At 38.9% G+C, this 12,136-nt stretch overlaps 1 long non-coding RNA gene across 2 annotated transcripts in view; it reads left to right on the top strand.

The window, feature by feature from the left end:
* The first annotated feature begins 1,397 nt into the window (after positions 1 to 1,397).
* LOC109027355 (uncharacterized) overlaps positions 1,398 to 12,136 on the top strand; it is a 55,588-nt gene continuing 44,849 nt past the window's right edge. For both annotated transcript variants that reach the window (XR_008681083.2, XR_010134367.1), the window contains exons 1-2: positions 1,398 to 4,644; positions 10,528 to 10,761. This is a non-coding gene — a long non-coding RNA (uncharacterized lncRNA). The remainder of the gene's footprint in view (positions 4,645 to 10,527; positions 10,762 to 12,136) is intronic.

The following is a 12,136-nucleotide window of genomic DNA, read 5'->3' as shown; positions in this document are numbered from 1 at the left end:
ATTGTCCTGGAGTGGCCATTTTTCTATTTAACTTATTGTTTTTGTACTTAGGTACAGGCATTGCATGCAAATAGCAGTAAGATACTGACTCTTCTCTCAAAAAATAATATTGATGTTATTTGCCTTTATTGGGCAGTTCCTTTGTACCAGGCAGCATGTTATGTGCTTTATATACATTGCCTTTTAATTTTCACAGCACACCTAAGAGGCTGATATTTTTATCTCCTTTTTCTCAACTGGCAACTCTCTCTCCGAGGTCACATGGTTAAGTGGCTGAGCCAGGATTCAAACTGACAGCAAAGCAGTGCTGTAATGTTTACAACCTAATCCGGGAGACAAAACCACAGTGTTCTAGCGATGGGAAGGAGGGAGATACTGCACCATTTGGAAGGATAAGAAAGAGGCTTCTTTCTGTGGGAGCACTGAGTGGGACCTGTGTGACAGGCCATGGCCAAGTCTGTCATGCTCAGTACCTCCTGGGCCCTGTGGCTCTGCAGATGAATGATCACTCATCTATGAGAACTAGGTGCTATTCTGTAGCTACAGGCATGAGACTTAGGCAAAAATCAACTGAGACTAATTCAACCATATGGCACTGATGATCTTTTTAAGGTAATAACACTATCATTTCAAAGTGACATAGATTTAAAACAGACTCGAAATACCCCAGTGCCAGGCTTCCATGACATGTGCACTGGCATCTACACCTGTTCCCTGGTAAGGAACCAGCACATACCAGAGAAGCTGCACCCTGAACATCCCCACCTTGATGTGATTTTGTTACTTTTACTAAGACCCATGCCCTTTAAGCTTAGGAAGGTACGATATAAGTTAAGATTTATGAGCCTAAGCACATATACTGACCATTTTCCAAACCTTGGCCTTGAAGTCCTGTGTAATTTATTTTTCCAACAGGTCTAATGTGATTGATTGTAGCAATCAGGAGATAAAGAGAGGGAAAAGTAATCTGGACACACTTTAGGATCTCTAACAAATCCACAGTTTCCTTTCCCCATTGCACATGTTCTGGGAGCCATGTTTGTGGTGTGGGGCTCACTATGTGTAATTGGACCAAGAGTGGATGCTTGCCTTGAGATGGACGGTCCTTTTTTCTTGGGAATTTAGAATTTGGACTGGGCATCCTCTTGTCAGTCTTCACACACAGGTGAAATGGCACTTGGGACACTCAGGGTTTCCTTATCCCACCATAGGGACTGAACAGAGAAAGGGAAGGTTTTTCAAAACCAGGGGGAGGATCTTGTAATCATTAGGCAATGGGGAGCCATTGAAATGTTTTTTTGTATGGGCATAACCTGTAACCAATCATATCTAGTTTGCTGAAGACATCTTATACTTTATAGTTCTGAAAATTTCTAAATTCATCTTATGGCAGCTATTCAAAGTGCCTGTTCTACGTACTTTGCTGAGACAAAAATCCAAGTTCTTCCTTCCCATAGCATTAAATGTGTTCTTCTCAGCCTGAGTTCATGGGACATCGAAAGGGAAGAATGTGGATTAGGCAACTCTCCCATTCTCCTCCTGAGGAGGCTTATTTATGTAAGCCTTCTTTTCTTATCTTCGACTCACATTCCCTTGGCTTTTGGAAAATTAGATTACCTATTTTATTTTCCTAGCCATATGCAACTTATAAACCTTGGCAGTCCAAATCTATTGGAAAGCTCAGAAGTACTAGTCTCTCTTAGTCTTGATAGTATCTGATGAGATTTGTCTTCCTAATTTTATTTGTTGACAACAGCAGTCTTGTTTTAAGTGGTTCTTTTTCGCACTCCAATAGGAGGCACTCAATCCTCTCTGGAAAAGACTGCAAACAAAGAGTTTCTTTCCCCTTTTCATCTAAGGAGAGTTAATGTGCCTGTATCTTCAGAGAAGGCAGCTGCAGTTCAAGAGTATGCCCAGTGTTCTCGTTTATCCTCCTCCTCCTCCTGTGGGCTGTTGGATTCCTGGCGACAGTAAGCCAGACACTCCAGGAGATGACCTCTTCTTGTCGATACTGTCATTCTGTCTTCCCCTTGGCTCTGACCTATATCTTCCCTTGCTGGCTCTTAGTCTGCTCTTTGCTGACACACTTCGACTGCAACACAATTCCCCATCCTTGCTTGAATCATAGGCGAGTGTGTTCTCTGCTTGGTAAAGATGACTTGATATTGACCCTAGTATTCTCTCTGCTGCTTCCTTTCTGGTCTCTTTTCTGCCTCCCCTAACTTTCAGGGTGCTATTTCACAATTTCTTGAAAGACACTGGACTGAACAACATATAAGAAAAAAAGGCTACAGCATAAATAATATAATAACCACTATTTGCATACTTTGTGTCATGCACTGTGTTAGCACTTTGCAAGCATTTTCTCATTAAATTCTGATGAAAGGTCATTATGTAATATATTTCTGTTGTTATCTTAATTTCAGAAGTGGTAACTGAAGCTCAGAGAGTTTACATTACTTTCCCAATGGTAAGCCTAGTAAATGATAGAGCCACAACTTGAGCTCACTTGCCATGCCCAAGTCTATTCCTATACTCAATACTATTCGACCTCATTGCTTGGAGACACAAGGAAAAGCACTTCTGAGACCCTCAACATTGTTCATTTTCATAATATTGCATCTTTGGCAACCAAATGTTGCTGTGGTGATTTTGTTTCTCCCTGTTTCCCTGTTGCTAACATCCAGGGCCCAAAGTTCCCTCTGAGCTCGCTGTCGTCTCTTACTTCTATTAGCAAGAGGTGTGGAAAGACCTATTTTCCCAACCTAATCAGACAGTGCAGACGGTAGCTTCTTATCCTGTTGTGCTTAGGTCAATGTTTTATCGGTTTTTAAAATACCTTGTTTTAGATATAATCAATACCTTATTTCCTTTTAAGCAGTAGCTCTGTAATTTTGTATTAGAAATAGATAACACAGAGTTACAATGCCAGTAGCCAGCACTGTTTATGTACCCAACATGGTGATTTATGTGTATTCTTACTGAATCATTGCAAAAGTTAGGTGAGGCTGATAATAATGTGATCTTCATTTGACAGAGAGGAAACTAAGACTCAATACAATAGCAAGCTTCTGTCACCTTGACTACTGCATCATTCTCCCAAGTGGTCTTTTCACATATCCTCTTGCTCTTCACTCTTTTCCCACATTATTGCAAGAGTGATATGTTTCAAAATGTATGTCTTATTAGGCCACTTTCCTATGTAAGCCCTGTCAGTGGTTTCCAATTTCCCTTAGAACCAAGTCCAAAATCCTTTATGTGGCTTAGGAGAATTGCCGTGTTTCACCCTGGACCAAGTTCTCACTCTTGTTCTCACTCTTGTCTCTTAGCTCTTTGATCAAAACTTCTGTAACCCAAATCTACTGGTTTTCTTTCTATCTCCAGTAGGTGCCTAAATATAAATTATATTATCTGTCTCCCAAGTTATTTGAATAAAGCTTGAACCCCAATTTGGCTATTCCTTATTGTGCCTGCTCCACTGGCAAATATAGTTTTGTAGTAGTTTCATTCACATCTGTTCAGCTGTTGTAGTTTTAGCTGTTTTTCATATTCAACCTGGTAGGTTGAATATTATCCTTCCACCCAAAAGATGTTCAAGTCCTAAGTCCTGGGACTTGTGAATGTTATTTTATGTGGCAAAAGGGATTTTGCAGGTGTGAATAAATTAAGGATCTTGAGATGGGAAAGTTATCCTGGATTATCTGTGTGGGCCTGATGTAATCACAAGTCTAATGGCTCTAATAATGGCCCTACTAATGGCCCTAATCACCTCAACCTTTTACTGCTTCTTTAAGATACTTTAAGAGGGAGGCAGGAGATCAGAGTAACAGTAGTAGGAAATATGGCAACAGAAGCAAGAAGGTGGAGTGATAAGAAGGGACTATGAGCCAAGGAGTACAGGGAATCTCTAGGACTGAAAAAGGCAAAGAAACAGAGATCTGAAGTCCCCAGAAGGAGGACATCCTGCTGAAAACCTTATTTTAGACTTCCAATCTTTAGAATTGTAGGAGGATAAATTTATCTTGTTTTATGACACAAAATTACTTGTCACTTGTTAGAATAGCAGTAAGAAACAAATACATCCCATGACCCAACTTTCAAGATTCTAGAAAACCGAGAGACTGGAGTCATTTATTTAACAAATATCTTCTGAGTGCCAGGTACTCTACCTGAGACATTGCCCTTGTGGTTTTATTTTTGAATACAGAAAGACAGAAAAAAAAATAAAGATCATATTGGAGTTATTAGTACTATACATTTAGAGAAGACAAAAAAAAAAAAAAGAAGAAGAAGAAGATATGATGGATCTGTAGTGCCAGGGAGGGGAATTGCAATTTTAAATAGGATGGTCAGTGCAGGCCTCCTTCAGAAAGTGAGCAATGTGAAGGAGTTAGCTATATGGATCTCTTAGGGCATTCACCAGGCAGATAAAAAAACTAGTACAGAGGTCATAAGAAGGGAATGTGCCTGGATATTCACAGAACAGTAAAAAGGCCAGTGTGGCTGAGGCAGGGTGAGTTGGGGTAGAAGAATAGGATAATGAGGTCATAGAGGTACCAGTAGAACCAGCTCTTGTCAGGCTCTCCCTGGAGTACTGTGGGTTACCACTGGAGGGTTTTGAGCAGAGCCATGGCATATACTGATGTAAGTTTCAAAAGGCTATTGTGTATCCTATGCAATAGATGTTGGTGGCTATGACGAAAATGGTAGCTGTAGCATCAGTGAGAAGTGGTTAGACTGGTATTTGTTTTGAAGAGTAGGGCTAATAAGATTTCCTGATAGAATGAGTGTGGAAATGTGACTCTAAAGTGTTTGGTCTAACCAACTGGAAAATGAGTACCCATTAACTAAGATGGAGAAAACTATGGGTACAGAGAGAGAGAGCACAGATCAGGAGTTCAATTTGAGATGTGTTTGACATTTAAGTAGAGGTATTGAGTGGCAGTCAGAAATCAAAGTCTGTCCATCAAGAGAGGGGTCTGTGCTGGAGATATGTATTTGGGGGTTGACAACAAATAGATGGCAAACTGATAAGGCAAACGAACAGACAGGGATGGGCAAAGGCTTTCCCATAGGATTAGAGTGGAGGAGGTGAGGGGCGATTAGGAAATATGTTAGAAATGATTGCAAAGTAAGTAGGAAAAATATAGTTTACCTTAGAAAATTATCTATGTCTACATATGAGAAGACATTAATTCTCCATGAGAGATTAAATCACATTTACATCAAATCTTTTTGTTATTTCTCTAGTCAACACTAACAAAATGCCACATAATGAGCTTATTTTAAGATCAATATTTGTATTTCTCTTCTTAAACTCCCAGGGGTAACAATTCCATTTTCCAGAGCCCTGGAAATCTCTACACATTGTTTTTGAAAATATACATTCTATAAGATGTGAGAGACCAGTATGGTGACTTGAAGCAGGGATGATAATTTTGTGGTTTGGGGAATGAAATTCGTGCGCTGATCCAAATTGCACATTTTGTAGCTTCCCCCTCATCTGATGAGTGGTTCTACTCTGTTATTTGGCTGCAATTGGATGATAGCACTTACCATATGTTTGGCACTTTATATTTTCTGAAATCCTTTCAAATATACTCTCATTTATCCCTCACAATAGTCTTAGGAAGAAGATAATGTCATTCTCATTTATAGATGAGGAAACAGATTCAAAGAGGCAAAGCAATTTACCCAAGGTCATTAAGCAAATTTTGAATTTGACTCAAACACAGGGCTCCCAGTTCTTTCCTTGCTTCTTTTAGGTACTCGAGAGTCTTTCAATTGATTACTTGTTTTTAAAAAATGTCAGCTCAAGGTAAGAGAGGAGGTAGAGAATATTTTCTGGGCTTGTTAGACATTCTAGCCGTTACAAAGCTCTGTAAGGTTGTATAAAATGTAACATAAAGAAAATAATTGTAAATAGTATACTCTTTGGCAATTTCTTTCTAATTTCTTGTGTGCTTGCCTCCCACATATTAGTTGGAACCTAGGGCATAAGTGTTTCTTGATTGTTCCAAAGCTGCCTTGAGATTGGTTGAACCTGGAAAGTCATGCCATGGCCATTGAAGAAGACAATTTGGGTGCCCTGGCTGGCTGACATGGCATGGGGCTTGCTTGGTTATTTGTTGCCACGAATGAGACTTTGGCTTTAGAAGCAGCAAGTGTGGGACCACCTGAGAGCACTGAAAAAATAGGGGGGATTTTGGGGAGCAAAAGGTCCAGGAGAGAATAAGCTGGTCCTGATTGCTGAGTCCCCACTATTTGGAAGGCATCAGAGGATGACTGCAGACAGTAGTTGGAAAACGAAAACAATGTTTTTTTAAATAAGGTACACATATAGGTGGAGATGAAACAATATCCCCTAAATGGCAGCAGGAGTAGCAGATTTAACTAGATGCTTCCATGTGAAAAAAATGGCGATGTCAGGTAGTTTAGTCATGTGTGACAGGAATAACCCATTAAAGAGAGCAGTCTGGGAGAAATGGGCTGGTGGAGAGGTGAACATTCGGAAAGCCCACCTTCCACCCCCAAATATGGAGTGTTATGTGCAAGGTCTACGTGTTTTAAAAGAATACTGTTTATTTAATATAATCACATATACCCAATCTAAATAAAATAGGATATTCTCAAAAGCATTAGTATGAGCACTTCATTACCCTTTTAGTAACTGGGGAGAATATACCTATTTTACTAATTTTTCCCATGTTTCTATATGGCTGAAGAAAGTTGGAAACTAGTATTCACTTACGGTAAGTTGGAAGATATTGAAAGGAGATAATGGTGACAATATGTTTTATAAAAGTTTTGTTCTGTTATATAGAATAGGAAACTAAATCTTAAAGAGGAAAATTAATTGTATAAGAAACTTTAGATTAACATTCAGAAGAGAATGAAGAGAAAGGGATTTTACCTTTATTAAATTCTTACTTACATATTAGTTGCTTTACATTTTAGTTTAATCCTGGCAATCAAGTTGTAAGATACTATGCTCTCGTTGACACACAGGGAAATTCAAAATTAAAGACCTTCAGGTCATGTAGCTGTCTAGTTGTAGGTTGAAACCAGGTCTGACAAATGCCAAAATTCATCTTTCTTTTCATTCTGAGAGAAGATGTAAAACTCTGTTTAAAAATTCTACATTACCCTTGTTGTTTATTTATTAAACTACTTAAGGAACATACTTCAAAACGGTCTTTAAAAAGGTGCTGTGATTCTCTGTCAAGGGAACCTGTTACCTGTAGGAGTCATCTCTTGCCACTATTTAACTAATCCCAGGCTGTTTCCACCTGTTTGTAGTTGCAATAACTATAAATCGGTAAGCATGTGTATGAGGGACTAAAATAGGTTCACTAGGAAGAACACAGGCCAAATAAATCTCAACTTTCTTCTCTTTTTAAACTAGGATTAGTGGATTAAGAGACTGTCCTTGAAATAGCATTAAATTAGGCAAATATTTGACTACATCTTTCTTGTTTCCACTATAAAATTGTAAAATGTGAATTCAATTATAGTATGCTTAAGCAACCTTACCCAAACAGTTTTGATTGGTGATTGTTTTAAAAACTAGAGAGAAGCCTCACACAGGCTGACATAGCTCAAGTCAACCTTTTTTTTTTCTTTCTTCTTGTACTGGAAAAGACTGAACAACATTTTTTGTTGTGTTGTTCACAAGTTGAGTGGAGAAAAAAATAAGCTTATCAAATCAACAAAGTGTGGACAACTGTTTATGAGAGACAAAGTCAAGTGAAAGATTATTACAGGAGTTTTAGCAGGCTTGGTTTTGGACTGAAGCTTGCTGAAATCATAGATGTACACAGGCAGATTAGGAGAGATGGAGGCTAGAACTTGGGATGAAGCCAGGACTTAGGGGACTTGATCCGGCTGTAAGGCCACGCTTAGAAAAGGGAGACCTGCAGTCCAGATACCTGTCCAAAAGGATACTGTGAACCTCAGCTTGATTGAGCAGCTATCAATATCTACGGTAGTCCAATCTGGTGGGCAGAACAGAGCCAGTGAAATTTTCATATAGAAGGTGACAGAATGAAGTTGAGATGCCAAGTGTTCTACCCAGTTAGAACATGACCCTGGCCAATAGCTAAACATAAAGAAAATCAGGTCAAGCACTTATCCAGAGGTGGCTAGCAATCAGAAAATTAAGGTCAAACCCAGTAATGCAAATGCTGATTTCAGGAGGGCTTGTGGGGAAAGTGCTTCTGTCCAATGGGTCCTACTTAGGGGACTACAGCAAATCCTGTGGGACATGAGGTTTCAAGGATGGGCTGAGTAATGCGTAGTTTACCAAGAGGGGCTAAGGTAAGAATAGCCCAAGCCCAGGACTCTACCTGTGGTTGAGGAAGAATTACTGTTTAGGTAAAATTGGCCTGCAAACTCGGTGTGTTTAGCCTTCAATGTCAAAAGCTATACAGAAACAATGAAGATGAACTTCAAGAAAATTATGAAGTTGTTTATTAGAATCTTTAAAAAATTGTGAGTGCACAGGCTTGGTGCAGCTCTCTGGGCAAAAGTTTCTGTGAATTGAAAAAATTGTTCTTTAGCTGAACATACATTTAGTATACTCTACATGAAGCAATACATTTGGGGAAAAAAAGGCAATTATTTGAAATTCTGTCAACTAAAGTTAGGGAGAGTCAAGCAAGAGAAGACCTAGCCTCTAAATCCTGCATTTTCAAATTATCCTGAGGAATTATATTAAGTTCTGCTAAGTACATTTTAAGAGGACTTGTGATAATCTAATTTTCATTCAGAGCATGAGGACCAGGATGATGAGAAATATGGACATGATGTCACATGAAACATGGTTGAAAATAACCCAGAAGAAAGGAATGGGGCTACTTAGAGTAGGTATGATAGTAGCCTTCAGAGATTTAAAAAGGTAGGTGGAGTAGGGTAGGGAGGCAGACAAATATTAAACATATGGAGTAGAAAACTCCAAACGACTGATAGTAGTTAGAGCAGCCACCACTCTTGGGGGCCTGCTGCTCCCTCAACCACCAAGCACAGAAATAAAGGACAATCTTGAGTTCCTTCAAGGAAAGTTTCAGCACCTGCCTAGCCTTGAGAAGGAAATAGGCAACCTGATAAGCAAGCAAGTAATAATAACTTAAGAAAATAGCCAAGGAAGTTAGAGTCACAAGATGTTTGTTTTTCTGTAGAAACTAAAGATAATATCTTAACATATGTCCTTGAGTTGTTTTTCAGAAACGTAGACCCCACCAAATAGACAATGCCATCTGCTGGCACATAGACCTCAGATAAGGGGGAACTGAGGACTGAACTCCGATGGCGGTTCTATGTTCTAAATTTCTTCCTGAGAGGCCTGGAGAAAGTCATTCCCACAGGCCAGACCCTAACATTCATTTCTGCTGACCCCAAGTTTTTAGACAAAGTTTCTCTTCTTTAACCAACAGCGATTCAGAGAATCTTTGAATCTCCCTATGACCTGTAAGCCTCCACTTCAAGATATCCCGCCTTTTTAGGCCAAATCAGTGTATAACCTTCATGTATTGATTCATGATTTTGCCTTTAACTTCTGCTTTCCTTAAATGTACCCCTGCCTTAAAAACCCTTGCTTGTAAATCACCAGGGAGGATGAGTCTTAAGCATGAGCTTCCTGATTCTCCTTTTTTGGTGTCCTGCAAGTAAACACCCTCCTTTCTCTTGCTGTAAAACCTCTCTGTGGATGTTTGGCTTTAGTGCACTGTATTGCACTGAGTGAGTAGACCTAGCTTTGATTCAGTGACAGTAGAAATTCAGTAGATATTTGTTATATTAAATAAGAAATATCTTTCTAACAGTAAAGAATTCCAATATTGAGTGGGCTGTCCGGGAGCAGTATTCAAATAGAGGTGAGATAACCATCTTCCTGGAAGCCCCATAGCATTCTCTCATTGTGTGGACTCTTTGTTGCAAAAGCAAATAACTAAGATCTCTGGCAAGATATTGCCCCAACGTTTAGCTTTGCTTTTGTAGCAGAGATCTGCACTAAAACTTTAGCAATCATACTGTGTTAGATTATTACTCTAATGTGTTATATCCCGCTTTACAGAGATGCCATAACTCATTCCGAAGTAATTATAGCTTGTGAAGATGGCTGACTCCCAGTTATTAGCATGGTGATATTGAACAAGTCATTCTATCTCTTTGAGTCTTATTTTATCAGCTGTAAAACGAGGATAATAAGCCTATGTCAGTGAGTCAACCCCTTCAACAAACATTTCCTGGACAGTCACTGAGCGCCAGGCCCTTTGCTAGTGTTTGGGGATGCAAAGCACTCTCTGCCCTCAAGGACTTAAGTGTTTGGTAGGATTGTTGTAAAGAGTAAGTGTGTTGAATGAGATGCATATAACAACACTGGGCGCATAGAAAGCCACTATATAAATGTAATATAGTATTATTTGTGTCAGTGAGTAGTCATTAAGCACTGAATGTGATAGACCCTGTACAGAACATATTAAACCATTGTACCAGAGCTATAGTCTTACTTTACTTTTCATCTTTTTTCAGCTACGTGTATGTGTTTCTAAGCATAACTTCTTGGAAGAAAAGGGAATTCTTAGAAGCAATTAGAGTATCACACCCATGCTATACCCTTTGCTTCATTAGCTTGCTCTATTTGTCTGTTATTTTGAAATTACCCAAGCTGAAGCAGAAAAACTGCCAGGAAAATGTCACAGCCACCCCTTAATGAACAGCAGAAACACCAGCAAAACACCAACTGCAACATGGTGTATTTTGAAGGTAGACCAAATAGCATTTTCTGATAATTTGGATATAAACTGTGAAAGAAATATATAAGACTCAAGGATGGTTCCAAATATTTTGGCTTGAGAGACTGAAAATATACATTTACCATCAGTTATGATAGGGAAGCCTTTAGGGAGAAAAAGCTTGGAATGAGATAATAAAGATTGTAAATTTCAGTTTTGGGATATATTTGAGATGTCTAACTTCCAAGTGGAGATACTAGTTAGGCAACTAAAGTGTGTGAAGCTGAAGTTCAGGAGAGAGGTTTGGGTTGGAGATATAAACTTGAGGGCAGTCAGCATCTTTAAAGGCAGGAAGCTGGGTGTGATCACCAAAAGAATGAGTGTGGATCGAATAATGCCTAACAAAAGGTTAGGTAACAAAAGCAAAAATAGACAAATTGGATCAGATCAAATTAAAAATTCTTCTGCACAGCAAAGGAAACAATCAACAGAGTGAGAAGACAACCTTTGGAATGGGAGAAAATATCTGCAAACGATATATCTGAAATGGGATTAATATACTAAATATATAAAGAACCCAGACAACACAATAGCAAGAAAATAAATAACTCCACTTAAAAATGGGCAAAAACCCTGAACAGTAAAGGAAAAGAAATATATTTTCCTTACTCATCACAAGGTACATGATTGTGGCTCCTATAACAAAAGACAAATTAATTTAAAAATTACAAATTTATTTAAAATAAGTTTTATGTGACTTGGGAGTCTTTGGAAATAAACTCCCAAAGAAACAGAGAATGTGTATTTTTATGCTAAATTTGATGAAAAAGCAGCTACAGAGAAGTATAATTGGATAAAACGGGTATGATCTAATGGTAATAAACTAGGAGAAACTTAACGAGGCCTGTTTGTTCAGATTCTTCTCTGTTTCTGTATGTCTTCAGAGATAAGAACATTCCTTTTCTCTGTGTATAGGATGGGTGCCTCTGGAATGAAGGCCTTATTCAGGGCAGGAGGGTGGGAGACAGTCAGAGAGACCTTCCTGCTTCTGCTGTTTTCTCAAATTGTAACTGTAATAGGTTCATTGCTTAATGCACAGTGAGTAAATATACTGAGACATCAGGGGTTGCAACAGAAAAAAAGTTTAGTAATTGTAGGGCAGCTTAACAAGAAGAAACCTCAAATCTACCTTCCCAAGAGGTTTGAGGGTAGGGGTTTTAAGGGGTCTGGATGGGGAATAGGCTGAAGTGTGGGGATTGCCAGTTGGTCAAGAAGTGAGATGTGAAATCATCGGACAGGGTGATGTAGAAACTGCATTCTTGTGCTGTCAGTTCCCTTGTAAGGGGAGTCTTCAGACTGGTTAGCATCAGCCATTCTGCTGGAATTAAGGATTTAAAAATACCTTA

The sequence above is a fragment of the Gorilla gorilla genome, chromosome 5, assembly GCF_029281585.2.
Source record: "Gorilla gorilla gorilla isolate KB3781 chromosome 5, NHGRI_mGorGor1-v2.1_pri, whole genome shotgun sequence".
Classification (NCBI taxonomy): domain Eukaryota; kingdom Metazoa; phylum Chordata; class Mammalia; order Primates; family Hominidae; genus Gorilla; species Gorilla gorilla.
This window is presented reverse-complemented; position numbering and strand designations above follow the sequence as displayed.